The 15,357-nt window shown below is 42.4% G+C and overlaps 1 long non-coding RNA gene across 1 annotated transcript in view; it reads left to right on the plus strand.

The window, feature by feature from the left end:
• Nucleotides 1-12,115, plus strand: part of LOC308585162 — a 13,387-nt gene extending 1,272 nt beyond the window's left edge. Inside the window, exon 2 of the long non-coding RNA XR_014007096.1 lies at nt 11,809-12,115. This is a non-coding gene — a long non-coding RNA (uncharacterized lncRNA). The remainder of the gene's footprint in view (nt 1-11,808) is intronic.
• The last annotated feature ends 3,242 nt before the right edge of the window (nt 12,116-15,357 follow it).

Below are 15,357 nucleotides of genomic sequence, written 5' to 3' on the forward strand. Positions count from 1 at the left end.
TCCCCATTGGCCTGCTGATTGTTCCCAATTGCATCTCTCCATCCCACACCTGACCTCATATGTCAATTCAGGTGTGCAGCAAGCAGAGATGTGGCTGGGTGAGCCATCACCTTGCCCTATGTTATTAGCAAGGATTGGCAAAGGTGTAACAGGCAGGTGGTAAAGCACATATCTTCAAGCACCAAGGCTGGAATAAATGGCACTTGTCCAAGCAACAGTTGCAAAGTAGGATTATAAAGCACATCTGATAAAAGTACAGTGGTACCTCGGGTTAAGTACTTAATTCGTTCCAGAGTTCTGTACTTAATCTGAAACTGTTCTTAACCTGAAGCACCACTTTATTTTTTTTTTATAAAAAAATTTATTGGTTTTACAGCACTTTTTAAACAATACAAACAAATAAAAAGACAAACAAACATGTATAATTTCATAACCTTTTTTTCATCACCCTCGTTTCTCGGACTCCCCCTACCTCCCCTTTCTGCATCCCAATTTCCAAAGTTATTTCAGCGGCTTCTAAGTAGTTTTATCAAATATGTGTCCTTATAATTTTTTCTTCAACTTAATCTTATGTCACTGTAATCTTTTCCTTTCTCAACACCTCGACATTTTAGCATTCATCAATTTTATAATAGTTCTTAAGATAAATTTTAAACTTCTTCCAATCTTCTTCCGCCGTCTCTTTCCTCTGATCACGGATTCTGCCAGTCATCTCAGCCAATGTCATGTAGTCCATCACTTTCATCTGCCATTCTTCCAGGGTGGGTAGCTCTTGTGTCTTCCAATACTTTGCGATGAGTATTCTTGCTGCTGTCGTAGCATACAGGGAAAAAGTTCTATCTTTCTTCAACACCAATTGGCCGACAATGCCCAAGAGAAAGGCCTCTGGTTTCTTAGGGAAGGTACATTTAAGTACCTTTTTCATTTCATTATATATCATTTCCCAGAAAGCCTTAATCTTTCCCAGAAAGCACCACTTTAGCTAATGGGGCCTTCTGCTGCCGCTGCGCTGCCGGAGCACGATTTCTGTTCTCATGCTGAAGCAAAGTTCTTAACCTGAAGCACTATTTCTGGGTTAGCGGAGTCTGTAACCTGAAGTGTATGTAACCTGAAGCATATGTAACCCGAGGTACCACTGTACTGCACAGTCAGGTCAGAACATAAGAGAACAACATAGGATGCAATCATAACATCTGATGGGCAGGAGCAGGTTTCAAGGAGCGGCAGATCTGAAGCCCTGCTTCTTGTGTCGACCAGAGAAGAAGGCAGGGTGGAGCAGGAGAAGGCTGCATGTTCAAGCCCCACACCGCAAGTTGCTGGCGGCTGGACTAGCTTGGGACCCAGATGATCCTTTGCCAGCTCCGCTCTGCTCTGCCTCCTCCCCACCCGCCCCAATTTGGGGCAGGGGGGGATGCTGGCTCCAAAAAGTGGGGATCCCGCCAGCAGCAGCTTCCCCACATCTGTGCTTTCAGCAGACAGAACAGTGGTGGAGCCTACCTGATGGCAGGTCCCATCAGAGCTGGGTGGAAGGACATCTCCAGCTTATTCAGGGGTTTGGGGTTGCTCGGTTAATCCCAATGAATGAGGGCAATCCGTTTGAAAGATACGTGTGCGGACTAACACTGGCCATAGGCATGGATAAAATCGTGCATACCTGGGCCTACAGGTTAAGGAGGGGGCTATCCTGAGCTACGTATCCATATCAAATGTATCCATTCTTAAGGAAATCAGCCCTGAGTGCTCACTGGAAGGACAGATCCTGAAGCTGAGGCTCCAATACTTTGGCCACCTCATGAGAAGAGAAGAGAAGATTCTCTGGAAAAGACCCTGATGTTGGGAGAAGGGGACAACAGAGGATGAGATGGTTGGACAGTGTTCTTGAAGCTACAAACATGAGTCTGACCAAACTGCGGGAGGCAGTGGAAGACAGGAGTGCCTGGCGTGCTCTGGTCCATGGAAGAGCCGGACACAACTAATCGACTAAACAACAACAACAACAACAACATCCTGAGCTACAAGCCTATTACCATGAGAAAACCCTCTGCGTTTCCAGCAAAGGGTATTCAAAATTATTACCACCTCCAACCACAAGGCCTTATCTCCTCAATACACTTTTAAACCCATCCATCTTTAGGCACAATTATTTTCATATTTTATGGATGTATGATATCCATCTTAGCTGTCCAACACTTTGAAGGCATTGTGATATTTGTAGCAGCCTAACAAGTAACAATCTGAATAGCAAACTGTTGGACCAGTGCCTCCTCTGGGAAAGAGAGGACAGGAAGAGGCAAAAGTGTTTGGGAACCACTGGTCTATAGGGTGCTAGTTACTTGTCTGTAATTTATACCTTTGGCTAGCCTTCAGGTGAAGATGGCAACGAATAAGGCAGCTTGCCCTTGAGCCCAGCAGTCTGTTCTAGCTTTAATTTGTTTCATCCTGAATAGTATTAAAGTTTTAAAGTCAGTTGGCTCAGCAGTTAAGGTCAGTTGGTATATACAGGCAAAGAGCATATCTGTTATACTTCTATGTAGGCTTAAAAGCCGTATCTTTTAACTGGAGGACAGGAACTGGGAGAACAGCTGTTTTAGCTCAGTGTTTAACTGAGGGCACAATTCAAGAAGGACACTGACAAACTGGGCACCACAATTCAAGAAGGACACTGACAAACTGGAACGTGTCCAGAGGAGGGCAACCAAAATGGTCAAAGGCCTGGAAACGATGCCTTATGAGGAACGGCTAAGGGAGCTGGGCATGTTTAGCCTGGAGAAGAGGAGGTTAAGGGGTGATATGATAGCCATGTTCAAATATATAAAAGGATGTCACATAGAGGAGGGAGAAAGGTTGTTTTCTGCTGCTCCAGAGAAGCGGACACGGAGCAATGGATCCAAACTACAAGAAAGAAGATTCCACCTAAACATTAGGAAGAACTTCCTGACAGTAAGAGCTGTTCGACAGTGGAATTTGCTGCCAAGGAGTGTGGTGGAGTCTCCTACTTTGGAGGTCTTTAAGCAGAGGCTTGACAACCATATGTCAGGAGTGCTCTGATGGTGTTTCCTGCTTGGCAGGGGGTTGGACTCGATGGCCCTTGTGGTCTCTTCCAACTCTATGATTCTATGATTCTATGATTCTATGATAAGGAACACTTAGAAGACCATCTTGCCCAAAGGATACTTTCCAGTTTTAACATGGTTATAGCATGAGCAACAGAGCTACAGTGCTTCAGTTAAAGTGTCCAGAACTCCATTGCCAAATTTAGTCTGGAAATTGATGCTGGACTATTGTGAATCATCAAGGGATTCAGAGGTAACTGCAAAGCAACTGTGGCAAGAAGAAATTACTATGTCTTACTTGCTAGAATTCCTCTAATGAAAGCTTAGTTAACTGGTCAATTGATCTGAACTTGTTAGGAGCTGAGGCATATGCTCCCAGGCTACCTCAGCTTCCTCCATATTAAAAAACCTCAATTAGGCATAATAACAATATTAACATAATAGATTCAGTCACAACAGAGATTGTATAGAGATTCGCTGTACAAACTTTAAAGAGACCAACGTCTCCCGGCTAAACAAACAACAGAGAGGATCTTTAGCAGAACCGACACATTGTAAAATGTAACTTGGGCTTTGAATGCTTTAATTGTTGCACTGGTTGGGTTGGCAGAAACAGGAATTCTGACTGTAGCCCCACCAATAAGACCTACCAGCAAAGAAACTGACGGTGGTGATGGTTTGAAGATACGTACATCAAGACAGGGATAGGTCTGAGTTTACTAAGTCCCCATCAGATTCAGTAACCATTTACTGACATTTACCAAGATCAGAATTTGAACTCAGAAACCTGCTTTTACACCAGTATGAATACTAAAGAGATGGACTTACAGGAATAATTATCTTTCTCAATTCAACCCCTTCAGATCCAAGGGTGCTGGTAGTGGATGAGTATGCTGATAACCCACTTGCTATCTGCCAGGGAAATGATCTCAGCCTGTCACCTAATTGAAATTGTTGAAACCCTAATCTGGAGTCTTTCAATGGAACTCTGGAGGCTTCAAGTCAGCACTCCACTTTTCCTGTTCTACAGCACAGATGGGAAGAAAAGGCAGCAAACGATGGTTTAATAAACATATCTTGGGAAAGTACTGAATGAGGGGGAAGAGTCCAAATTCCAATGATGAAAGAGGTCCCCAGATTTTCTACAGGCCAGTGAAGAAACCCAACGGAATAATGAAAACAGAATCAGAGCTCAGGAAGGAATTCAAGCTATTGTAGGGGCTTCCCTGGATTTAGGAAATGGTTTACATTGTAAATACCTGTATAATTGTGACCAGAGAGGCAGTATCGAACTAACCTTTCAGGATCCTGCTGTAAGGGATAAATTTGGTCTCTAATTCATCTGAAATCAAGCTGGATTTGAAGTTGCTGGTGTCTCTGGTAACTTCTCTTTCCTACATCACAGATGTTGGCAAATTGGATTTTAGAAAGGCAAAATAATATTAGAATTGAAGTTGTCAGGGATGCACAAGGGAAATTGTGTTTTAATGCTCAGGAAGCTGGCAAGGCCTCTTTTTATATTGTTATGTGTTTTAATATTATGGATGTACGTTCTGTATTATTTTATTGGCGCTTAAAGAGAATACAAAACAAGAGCTAACAACAAAGAACAAAGAACAGGAAATAACTAAAAGGAAATCAGTCCTCCAATTTTTCAAACTAGAGAACAAGCAAGGAGGGTTGCACACATTGGTTCTGGAACCAGAGAAATGATACTTGGACACTGGAGTGAATGTAGCCTCTTAAGGAAAGTGTGAGGGCAAGGGGCACCACTGAGGTGACCCCTGAAAAGGGGTACCATCAGCATCTGCAGTGGTTTGTTGGTTGGTTGGATTGTTGTTTTGGTAGTGATACAAAAATATAGCAACACATACCACCAGCAAATGCACTGTATAGTACAGGGGTAGATAACATGGTGGGCTCCAGCTGTTTTGCCATTCAACTCCCATCATCCCTGATCTTTGGCCATGCTGGCTGGGGCTGATGGGAGCTGGAGTCATGGATGCTTTAGCTGAGATTCCTGCACTGCAGGGGGTTGGACTAGATGACCCCTGGGGCTTCTTCCAACTGTACAAATCTATGATTCTAACTTCTGGAGGGTGCCACAGTGACTACTCCTGGCCTAGCACACATCCCATCTGGACCAAGGTAGAGGACATCTTTCGGCTCTTTTCTCTCCTGGCAGTAGCCAGAAACTGCTTTTGCTCTTTCTTTTAAAACTGTGCGTTGCTGTGGGGGCCCCCAACTCTGCCCACACCCTCTTCAATGGGAAGGGTGTCACTAGGTTAAAACTCTGAAGCGTGTCTCTCCAAGCACATGAGTGAAATTCCCAGCTATCAGAAGATCATCTCCTGTCATTACTTTACGTTGACGGAATGTTAGTCACCACCCTCAGCTAAATGTTAGTCACCAGTCTGGACTATTAGCAATCAGTCTGCCTAAAAACGGGAATGGCTGGCCAGCAACTCTAATATGTTAGGATTATTATTCTTTAACAAAGTTATAAGTGGGTATTTTGGGTTCTGGATCTGGACAAAGTGAAGCCAGTATACCGGTCTGCTTCAGACTCAGGGTGATTATCAGCAAATCCGACTGCATGAGGAATACCAGTTGACTTGTGCTGGTGTATGGGCAACGTGGTGCCTTTGCCAAAGGGAAATGCTGGCAGGATATTTTAGGCGAGGATGCAGGTGGTGCTGTGGTCTAAACCACTGAGCCACTTGGGCTTGCCGATCAGAAGGTCAACGGTTCAAATCCACACGACGGGGTGAGCTCCCGTTGCTCTGTCCCAGCTTCTGCCAACCTAGCAGTTCGAAAACATGCCAGTGTGAGTAGATAAATATGTACTGCTGTGGCAGGAAGGGAAATGGCGTTTCCATGTGCTCTGACATTCGTCATGGTGTCCCGTCGCGCCTGAAGTGGTTTAGTCATGCTGGCCATATGACCTGGAAAGCTGTCTGTGGACAAACGCTGGCTTCCTCGGCTTGTAGAGCAAGATGAGTGCCGTACCCCATTCATCTTTGACTGGAATTAACCATCCAAGGGTCCTTTACCTTTACCTTTAGGAGGCAAGAGTAGGGCTTGGTCATCTCCTTCTATGTAAGAGGTGGGGAATGTTTTTGGCCTGGCGAGATCAAATCTTTATCTTCCCCCAACCAATCCTGGTGAGCCAACTTGGGCATGCCAGTTATCTGGTGTGACATGGATGTTGGGAGATTAACAAGTGGGTTGCCTTGTCTGCCTGTCACAGTTGGTCCTTGGGGATGGGCAGGGGAGATTCTATCCAAGCAGGATTGAATTCCTTGAACATCAGCTGATACCTGGGGAGTCCGATCCTGTTTCCCACAAGGTTTGGGCATGCCAGCTAGTTTCTCTTGGGTGGCGTGCTCAAATCAAGCAGGATCAAACTCCCCACATGAATTAGGTGACATGTGAGGGGTTCAATCCTGCTTTCTGCAGCCATGCCACTGCCTGCCCCATACCTGACATCACATAGGTGTGGGGCAGGAAACGTGGTTTCCACAAAACAGCCTTGCAGACCAAATGGGGAGAGCCAGACAACAGCTGGCTGAAACAACATGCTTCCTGGGACTTGCCTTAAATGACCACACAACTGGAGTGCCTTAAGGAACAAATGTGTCTCAGTGACATTCCAGTCCCCTATTAAAGTGTCATCAGCAGGGTGTGACCGAAGGAAATAGTTGGGCAGCCGCTCGATTCCCGAGCCAGTAAAACCAGAATTACATCACTTGGGTCCTATGGCTCCACTAATCCAAACGATTTTCCTAATGAGAATATGGAAAGGCTACAAACTGACTAGTTTAAGCTCCTTAAAACCACATTTCCAAATGATGGGGAAGCTGTGGCCCTCTGGATTTACTGGACTCCAACTCCCAACAGCCCCACAATGGCCAATGGTTGGGGTGAGGGGAGTTGTAGTTTCCCACCCCTGATTTAATGTGAAATCAATTCTCTCCTTGGCTCCAACCCACAAAGCTCATTAGGGTAATCCTAATTAGCAGTTCCAGAGGAAGAGGACCGCAGGCTCTGGCAAACACCACACACAGAAGATCGCCTTTGCGCTTCGTTTTATGCAGAGTGATGCCACCTCCGCTTCTACGTTTTATTTAGCGGGAAATGAAATACCTAGGGCCGGCCCTGCCTCGGGCTGCAAATGCCAAAAGGACAGGGAATGGGAGAGAGCTGTATGTCACACAGCCTGGCCTGCATGCTGTGCTCAAGTGTGCTGCCCGCAGGTGCAGGGGAGGACATTTTCATCTTGCCACTGTTGAAGCAAAATTCAACTGCCAGGCTGGCCAGCTTTTGAGGAGATGTTGCCTCAGGGCCCTTCCAGACACTCATCGTGGGGGTTTTTTGTGATGGTGTTTGGGGCAGTTATATGCAGTCCTGCTGGCTGCACCTGCCAGAATTGAAATTAATTAATTAAATTTATATACCGCCCTTCATCCGGGGATCACAGGGCCGATACCGCAGAACCATAGAATTGTAGAGTTGGAAGGGACCACAAGGGTCCTGCAAGGCAGGAATCTTTTGCCTAACATGGGGGCTTGAAAACACAACCCTGAGGTTAAGAATCTCACGCTCTGCTGACTGAGCTATCCGCCTACAATATAAAACCACAAAAAATAAAAATACATTAACTGAGTAACTCTTGCCATCCTTTGGGAGGAATGGCAGAATATAGTTATGGGTTTGTTGGGGGCAAGGATCCCCTAAAATTCCTGGGTGCCAGGTTCTCCCCATAATTTCTGAAATTAGTAAATGTGGGGAACACATAGCCAGGATACTATCAATACAGGGTCCCCTATTTAATCCTGGTCAGCTTTCCATGTCTGCCCATCTGGCACACCAGGAGCAGGATTTTCTTTAAATATAATTTTTATTAAATTTTCTGTTCTACAATTTAGAATATTAATTTAGACAAACTTAAAATATCAATGACTTCCCTTCTTCTCTGTCCATGGTTCATTTTGCATACCATAAATCCCTGCATATTTAAAATAAACTAAACCATTCAGTATTCCATTATTATTTCCATCAAAATATTTATTAGGGTTTAACAAATACAGATAAAAGAAAAACAAACAATAAAAAGTTACAAGACTTCAAAAGTAAATAAAGAAGAAAAAATACAGTAAAAAAAACCAACAACAATTACAATACATCAAGACATTAAAAAAAGAAAAAACAAAAACTTTTAAAAAGCAAAAACATTAAAAGAAGAGAAAAAAGAGAAAAAACCAATATTTTCATGTCCTTATCTTTCATTTGCTTATTTCCTTGACTTCCTCACACCTCCCTTTTTGTATTCTAGTTCAATTAGTTGTTTCAGCAAGTCCTTTCCCTCTTTCTCAAATTTAGTTCCGAAATTTATCTTAGCGCAATTTAGCCTTAAATTTTACACCTTTACCCATAATCAATCTATTTTTACTTAATTCTTAATAACCTTTCTACTAAAGCCATATACCTTCTTTCCAGCTTCCTTCTAACATTCATTAATTTTACAATATTTCTGTAAATATACTTTAAATTTTTTCCAATCTTCTTCCACCAACTCTTCTCCCTGGTCTCGGATTCTGCCAGTCATTTCCGCCAACTCCATGTAGTCCATCAGCTTCATCTGCCATTCTTCCCGGGTAGGTAGATCTTGTGTCTTCCAGTGCTTTGCAATAAGTATTCTTGCTGCTGTCGTAGCATACATTAAAAAAGTTCTATCCTTCTTTGGCACCAATTGGCCGACGATGCCCAGGAGAAAGGCATCTGGTTTCTTCAAGAAGGTATATTTAAATACCTTTTTCATTTCATTATAGATCATTTCCCAGAATGCCTTAATCTTTGGGCATGTCCACCAAAGGTGAAAGAAAGTACCTTCAGTCTCCTTGCATTTCCAACATTTATTATCAGGCAGATGATAGATTTTTGCAAGCTTGACTGGTGTTATGTACCACCTATAAATCATTTTCATTAAATTCTCTTTTAAGGCATTACATGCCGTAAACTTCATACCTGTGGTCCATAACTTTTCCCAGTCAGCCATCATAATGTTATATCCAACATCTTGTGCCCATTTAATCATAGCAGATTTCACCATTTCATCTTGTGTATTCCATTTCAACAGCAAATGATACATTCTTGACAAATTCTTAACTTTAGAGTCTAACAATTCTGTTTCCAATTTTGATTTTTCCACTTGAAAGCCTATTTTTTTATCCACATTATAAACTTCCATTATTTGATAATAATGGAGCCAGTCTCGCACTTTATTTTTTAGTTTTTCAAAACTTTGCAATTTTAGTCTGTCTCCCTCTTGTTCCAAAATTTCACAATACTTCGGCCATTTGGCCTCCATATTGAGTTTTTTCTGAGCCTTTGCTTCCATTGGTGACAACCATCTTGGGGTTTTACTTTCTAGCAAATCCTTACATCTTACCCAAACATTAAACAGTGCTTTTCTAACAATGTGGCTTTTAAACGCTTTATGTGCTTTAACCTTGTCATACCACAAATATGCGTGCCAACCAAATACATTGTTAAAACCTTCCAAATCCAACACATCCGTGTTTTCAAGAAGCATCCATTCTCTCAGCCAACAAAATGCGGCTGATTCATAATAAAGTTTGAGGTCTGGCAGGGCAAATCCACCTCTTTCTTTGGCATCTGTTAATATTTTAAATTTTATACGAGGCTTCTTGCCCTGCCAGACAAATCTAGAGATATTTCTCTGCCACTTCTTGAAACAATCCATTTTGTCCAAAATTTGCAATGTTTGGAACAAAAACAGCATTCTTGGCAATACATTCATTTTTATCACAGCGATTCGGCCTAGCAACGATAACTTCAAATTTGACCATATTTCTAGATCCTTTTTCACTTCCGTCCAACATTTTTCATAGTTATCCTTAAATAAATTCACATTCATAGCAGTCATATTAACCCCTAAATATTTCACTTTCTTAACCAATATCAATCCTGTCTCCTTCTGGAACTTATCTCTCTCAAACTCATTTAGATTTTTCTCTAAAACTTTAGTTTTCATCTTATTCAACTTAAAACCTGCTACCTGACCAAATTCTTGGATCAGTTCTAATACTCTTTTAGTGCTTGATTCTGGCTCCTGTAAAGTCAATACCAAATCATCCGCAAATGCTTTTAATTTATACTGTTTGGTTCCCACTTGGATACCTTTTACCAATTGGTCCCTTCTAATCATATTTAGCAAAACCTCCAGGACCGATATAAACAGCAATGGAGAGACTGGGCAACCTTGTCGTGTTCCTTTCTCAATCTTAAATTCTTCCGTCACTACATTGTTCACAATTAATTTAGCCTTTTGTTCTGAGTAAATTGCACCTATACCATTCCCAAAACCTTGACCAATCCCCATCCCCAATAAATTCTTTTTCATAAAACACCAGGAAATATTGTCAAAGGCTTTCTCCGCATCCACAAAGATCAAAACTGCTTTAGTATTAATCTTCACTTGTAACTTTTCTAAAATATTAATTATATTCCTCGTATTGTCAGACAAATGTCTGCCTGGGAGAAAACCCGCTTGGTCTTTATGAATTTCTTCTGCTAACACCTTTTTCAATCTTCTGGCCAAAATATCTGCAAAAAAATTATAATCCACATTAAGTAGTGATATGGGGCGGTAGTTCTTAAGCTGCGTCTTTTCAGTCTCTGATTTTGGTATAAGTGTGATGTAAGCTTCCTTCCACGACTCTGGTGCCCTTTTCCCTTCCAATATTTCATTACAGACTTCCTTTAAAGGTTGTATTAACCATTCTTTCAAAGTTCTGTAGTATCTAGAAGTCAGTCCATCCGGTCCTGGAGATTTACCCAATTGCAAGTTCTGAATGGCCCCTTCTACTTCCTGCTCCGTTATTTTGTAATCCAGCATTGATTTATTTTCTTGGGAAATTTTTTGTAGTCCATTTATTTTCAAGAATTTATCAATGTCCATTTCATTCTGCTTTTCTTGTGTATATGGTTGTTTGAAATACCTCTGGAAGCACTTTCTGATTTCCACTGGATTCTGTATATTATTTCCTTCCACTTCCAGATTCGTAATGGTATTTAATTTTTGTCTTTTTTTCAATTGCCAAGCCAGCAATTTCCCACACTTATTTGCCGATTCAAATGTCTTTTGTCTCATCTGTTTAATCTTCCATTCTATTTCCTGATTCATCATTTTCATATATTGTACTTGATATAGTTTTATTTCTTTCAAAATCTCCTGAGACTTTGGTTTCACCCTCAGTTTCTTCTCTCCTTCATTTTTTTCCAAAATTTTATCTTTTTTCTCATTTTGCATTCTCTTCTTAATTGTATCAAAAATCCTCTCATAACGGCTTATTTACACTGTTGAATTTATCTTAGTGCTGCCAGCGTTTTCAAGTGTACCCAATTTCCCCCCATATATTCAATAAACATTTTCCAATCTTCTTTAAATGAATGTTCTTCTTGTTCTCTTACTCTTTAAGTTAGATCTGCAAGCCGCGCATATTCCATCAGTTTAAATTGCCATTCTTCTTTAGTTGAGACCTTGCTCATTTTCCATTTTTGGGCTAACAAAACACTAATGGCATACATAAATAACCTTTTTTGACACCTGGGAATTTCCATCTGAATTATCCCCAACAAAAAGGACTCTGTGTTTTTTTTGGGGGGGAAAGGTGCTTTTAAACATTTTTTTTCAATTCATTATAAATTACTTCCCAATACTCTTTTACAGGTCCACCACATATGAAAGAATGTACCCTCGACATCACTGCATCTCCAGCACTTACCTGATTCAGTCTTATACATCTTAGCAAGTCTACTCAGAGTTAAATACCATCTGTAAATCATTCTCAAGTAGTTCTTCAAGGATTTTCTGGGCTCATGAAGGAGGACTGGAGAGTGAATGAAGAGCATGCTGAAGACTCATCAGTGCTACCACGATAGTGTCACCCTTGGTTCGACATTGCCAACTGCTTGTTCCTTTTCCTTTTGAGGAATTTTGTTTTATTTCCATTAAACAGGACAAATGACAAATATAACCACACAGAATTATTTCAGTTACAAGCTTGCACAAAACAAAACAAAGCACACTGCAATACAGAAGCGAGGAGAGCAACCGGCAATGTAATATTATGGGTGCTCAGCACCCATGCAGTTGGAGATTCAAGGATCCTATACCTCAAGCATTATCTGTCTTTCAAAGAGTCCCTGTGTGGTTTCTCTCCACGTAGGACCTTGAGAGGTTGAGAAATATAAAGCATACTGTCCCTTATTTATGCTCCCTGCAAAGCTGTCAACATTTCCCTTCTTTGAAGGGAAATTCCCTTATTCCGAATAGGATTCCTCGCAAGAAAAGGGAAACGTTGACAGCTATGGCTCCCTGAACCGTTAGACTGGCAAGATAGCATAGGAGATTCTTGGCTTCTCAGGCCTGTAAAGTCCCTGGTACTTTGGGACCCCATTCATTGGGCTCCTGCCTCCTAGCCTTGGATTCAGTGAGCCCCTGATCGCCAGTATCAGGCTCAAAGCCAGGACCCTGACCCGGCTCCTCAGCCAGAAGCCGAGAAACCTCTGATTTGGTGTCTTGCCCACTGCTAGACTCCCAGGACACGTCAAGGAAGGCTGCAGATTCCCTGCCTTTGCTTGAAAGGCAGGGAAGCTTCTCAGGGCCTGGACCTGCTAAGCCTTAATGTAGAATTGTCACCTTTTTATGGGCAGTAGTGATCCTGGTCATTTAACAACTGTGTGCCAGAAATATATCCAAGCAGGTGTATGGAGATGCTTTGACGGGAAAGCCTTTATCCATTGATCTCTCCCTGTCACTCAGCTTTAAGAGGCATGGAGTTATCTTCTATAAATGGTAATTCAAAGAGTCAGAACACTGGGACAACTTATGCATAATTTCAGACACACCCCTTTGAGCAACATGCTGATTCAACTTCATCTGCATTCTGTTATTATCTGGCTGCTTCCCTTGCCAGGCCTGTTCCCCTCATGCCTCGACAGGCCTTTGGAGAGAAATGCCTGCCCTGCCAATCTCGTGCTTGGTTATCTGTGCTACCCCATCCTAGAGAATATGGGTTTTTCTTTTCGGCATTCAGGCTTGAGGAAGCTCCCTGACAACCTTAAGTTTTTCTTAAGTGAAGAGAATGATCAAACGCTAAACCCAACCTCTAGGCTCCCATCAAATCGCATTCCACTTACAATAGATGGTTATGCCTTCCGTCGATAGATGTCCACAGAATTTCCAGCCACACCTTGGGTGATTTCCTTTTCCTGATATGATTTGCAGAAAAACAAGATCTTCGGCGTTGTGTTCTACCACGAGTTGTTTGCTATGGGTGCAGGAACAGATCCAGTATGACAGTGGTTTCTGATCTTTCTGACTTCATGGACCACATTCCACACTGAGTTTTCTGCTGAAGAACTCCTGTGCACTTGTCATGGGAGCTCCGCACATTATGGAGGTTTCTGCAACCTGGTACCCACCCACCACCCCTGACCACTGGCCATAGTCCAAGTCACCTGGGTGAAATCAGCTTGAGATCTGGTGCGGTATAGTGGTCAGAATGTCGGACTAGGACCTGGGAAACGCTTCCCACAAACACATTTAAGAGGCTGTAGAATATTAATCAGCCGAAGGCATGGTGGAAGAGGAACATTTTCACCTGTCGCCTAAAAAGATATAATAAAGGCACCAGGTGAGCCTTCCACAAACAGGGAACCACTACAGAAAAATCTCTTTCTTGTGTTGCCACCCTCTGGACGTCATGTGGAGGAGACACACAAAGAAGGGCCTCAGGATGAGTCCAGGATGGTTTATATGGGGAGAGGTGGTTTATTTTTCTGAACTAAAAACCCCCAACTTAACATACTTGCTGAAAGAAACATCAGAGAAACGCACAGGGCTCACACAGTGGTTGTGTCTGCCATATAAAGCATAGAGCTGTCCTCAGACAGAACTGTGTATACTGAAAAGTGCTTAAATCAAGATGGCAAGGGTGAGGACTGAGCGGAAGACAACCTGAACCAGTAAACCTCTGCTAGTTCCTGAGATGTATTAGGAGTTAGTGCATGGAATTGTTGCACATCTTACATCAGTCTTTGGGTGTGCAGTGTGGCTGACAATCCCACAGAAATCAGATTCGATTTGTTTCAACCTCTGTAGGTTGGATTGCAACACCAAAGTTCCATGAAATGCTGGGGCATGTGGTTGCTTAATTTATTTATGGTAAGATGTAAGAATTTAAGCAACAACTTTGTCTATGTGCCCAAGAAGTAGAAATTAGTAAGATGGGAGAATTTAAGCAACAACTTTCTCTATGTAGAATCACAGAATCAGAGAATCTTAAGAGCTGGAAGGGACCCCAAGGGTCATTTAGTCCAACCCCCTGCAATGCAGGAATCTCAGCTAAAGCATCCATGACAGATGGTCACCCAACCTCTGTTTAAAAACGTCCAAGGGAGGAGAGTCTTCTCCCACCTCTCAGAGTCTGTTCCACTGCTGAACAGCTCTTACTGTCAGAAAGTTTTTCCAAATGTTTCGTCGGAATCTCCTTTCTTGCAACTTGAAGTCATTGGTTTGAGTCCTACCCTCCAGATCAGGAGAAAACAAGCATGCTTCCTCTTCCATGTGTCACCCCTTAAGATATTTAAAATGGCTATCGTATCTCCTCTCAGTCTCCTCTTTTCCAGGCTAAACATACCCAGCTCCTTCAAGTGCTTAGTTTCCAGACCCCTGATCACTTTGGTTGCCTTCCTCTGCGCACGTTCCAGCTTGTCAACATCCTTCTTAAATTGTGGTGCCCAGAATTGGACACAGTATTCCAGGTGTGGTCTGACTATGGCAGAATAGAGTGGTACTATTACTTCCCTTGATCTGGACGCTATACTTCTGTTGATGCAGCCTAGAATAGCACTAGCTTTTTTTGCTGCTGCATAACATTGTTGACTCATGTTCATCTTGTGGTCCACTAAGACTACTAGACCCCTTTCACATGTACTGCTAGTAAGCCAGGTGCCCCCCCCACCCTATATTTGTGCATCTGTTTCTTCCTGCCTAAGTTACATTTGTCCCTCATGAAATTAAATTTGTTGGCTTGGGCCCAGTTCTCCAATTTAATGGCTTGACAAGCTGGGTTCGGTGAATTTATGGCAGACAAGTTTATTGAGGCCTATAAATCAGGAGTGGGTGACTTTTTCTGACCTGCAGGCTAGATTGTTTTGCCCCATCCTTGGTGGGCCTAATTTAACAGGTGAGTGGGGCCGCCCACCTATCCGT

The sequence above is a fragment of the Podarcis bocagei genome (assembly GCF_964188305.1).
Source record: "Podarcis bocagei genome assembly, chromosome: 4".
Classification (NCBI taxonomy): Eukaryota; Metazoa; Chordata; class Lepidosauria; order Squamata; family Lacertidae; genus Podarcis; species Podarcis bocagei.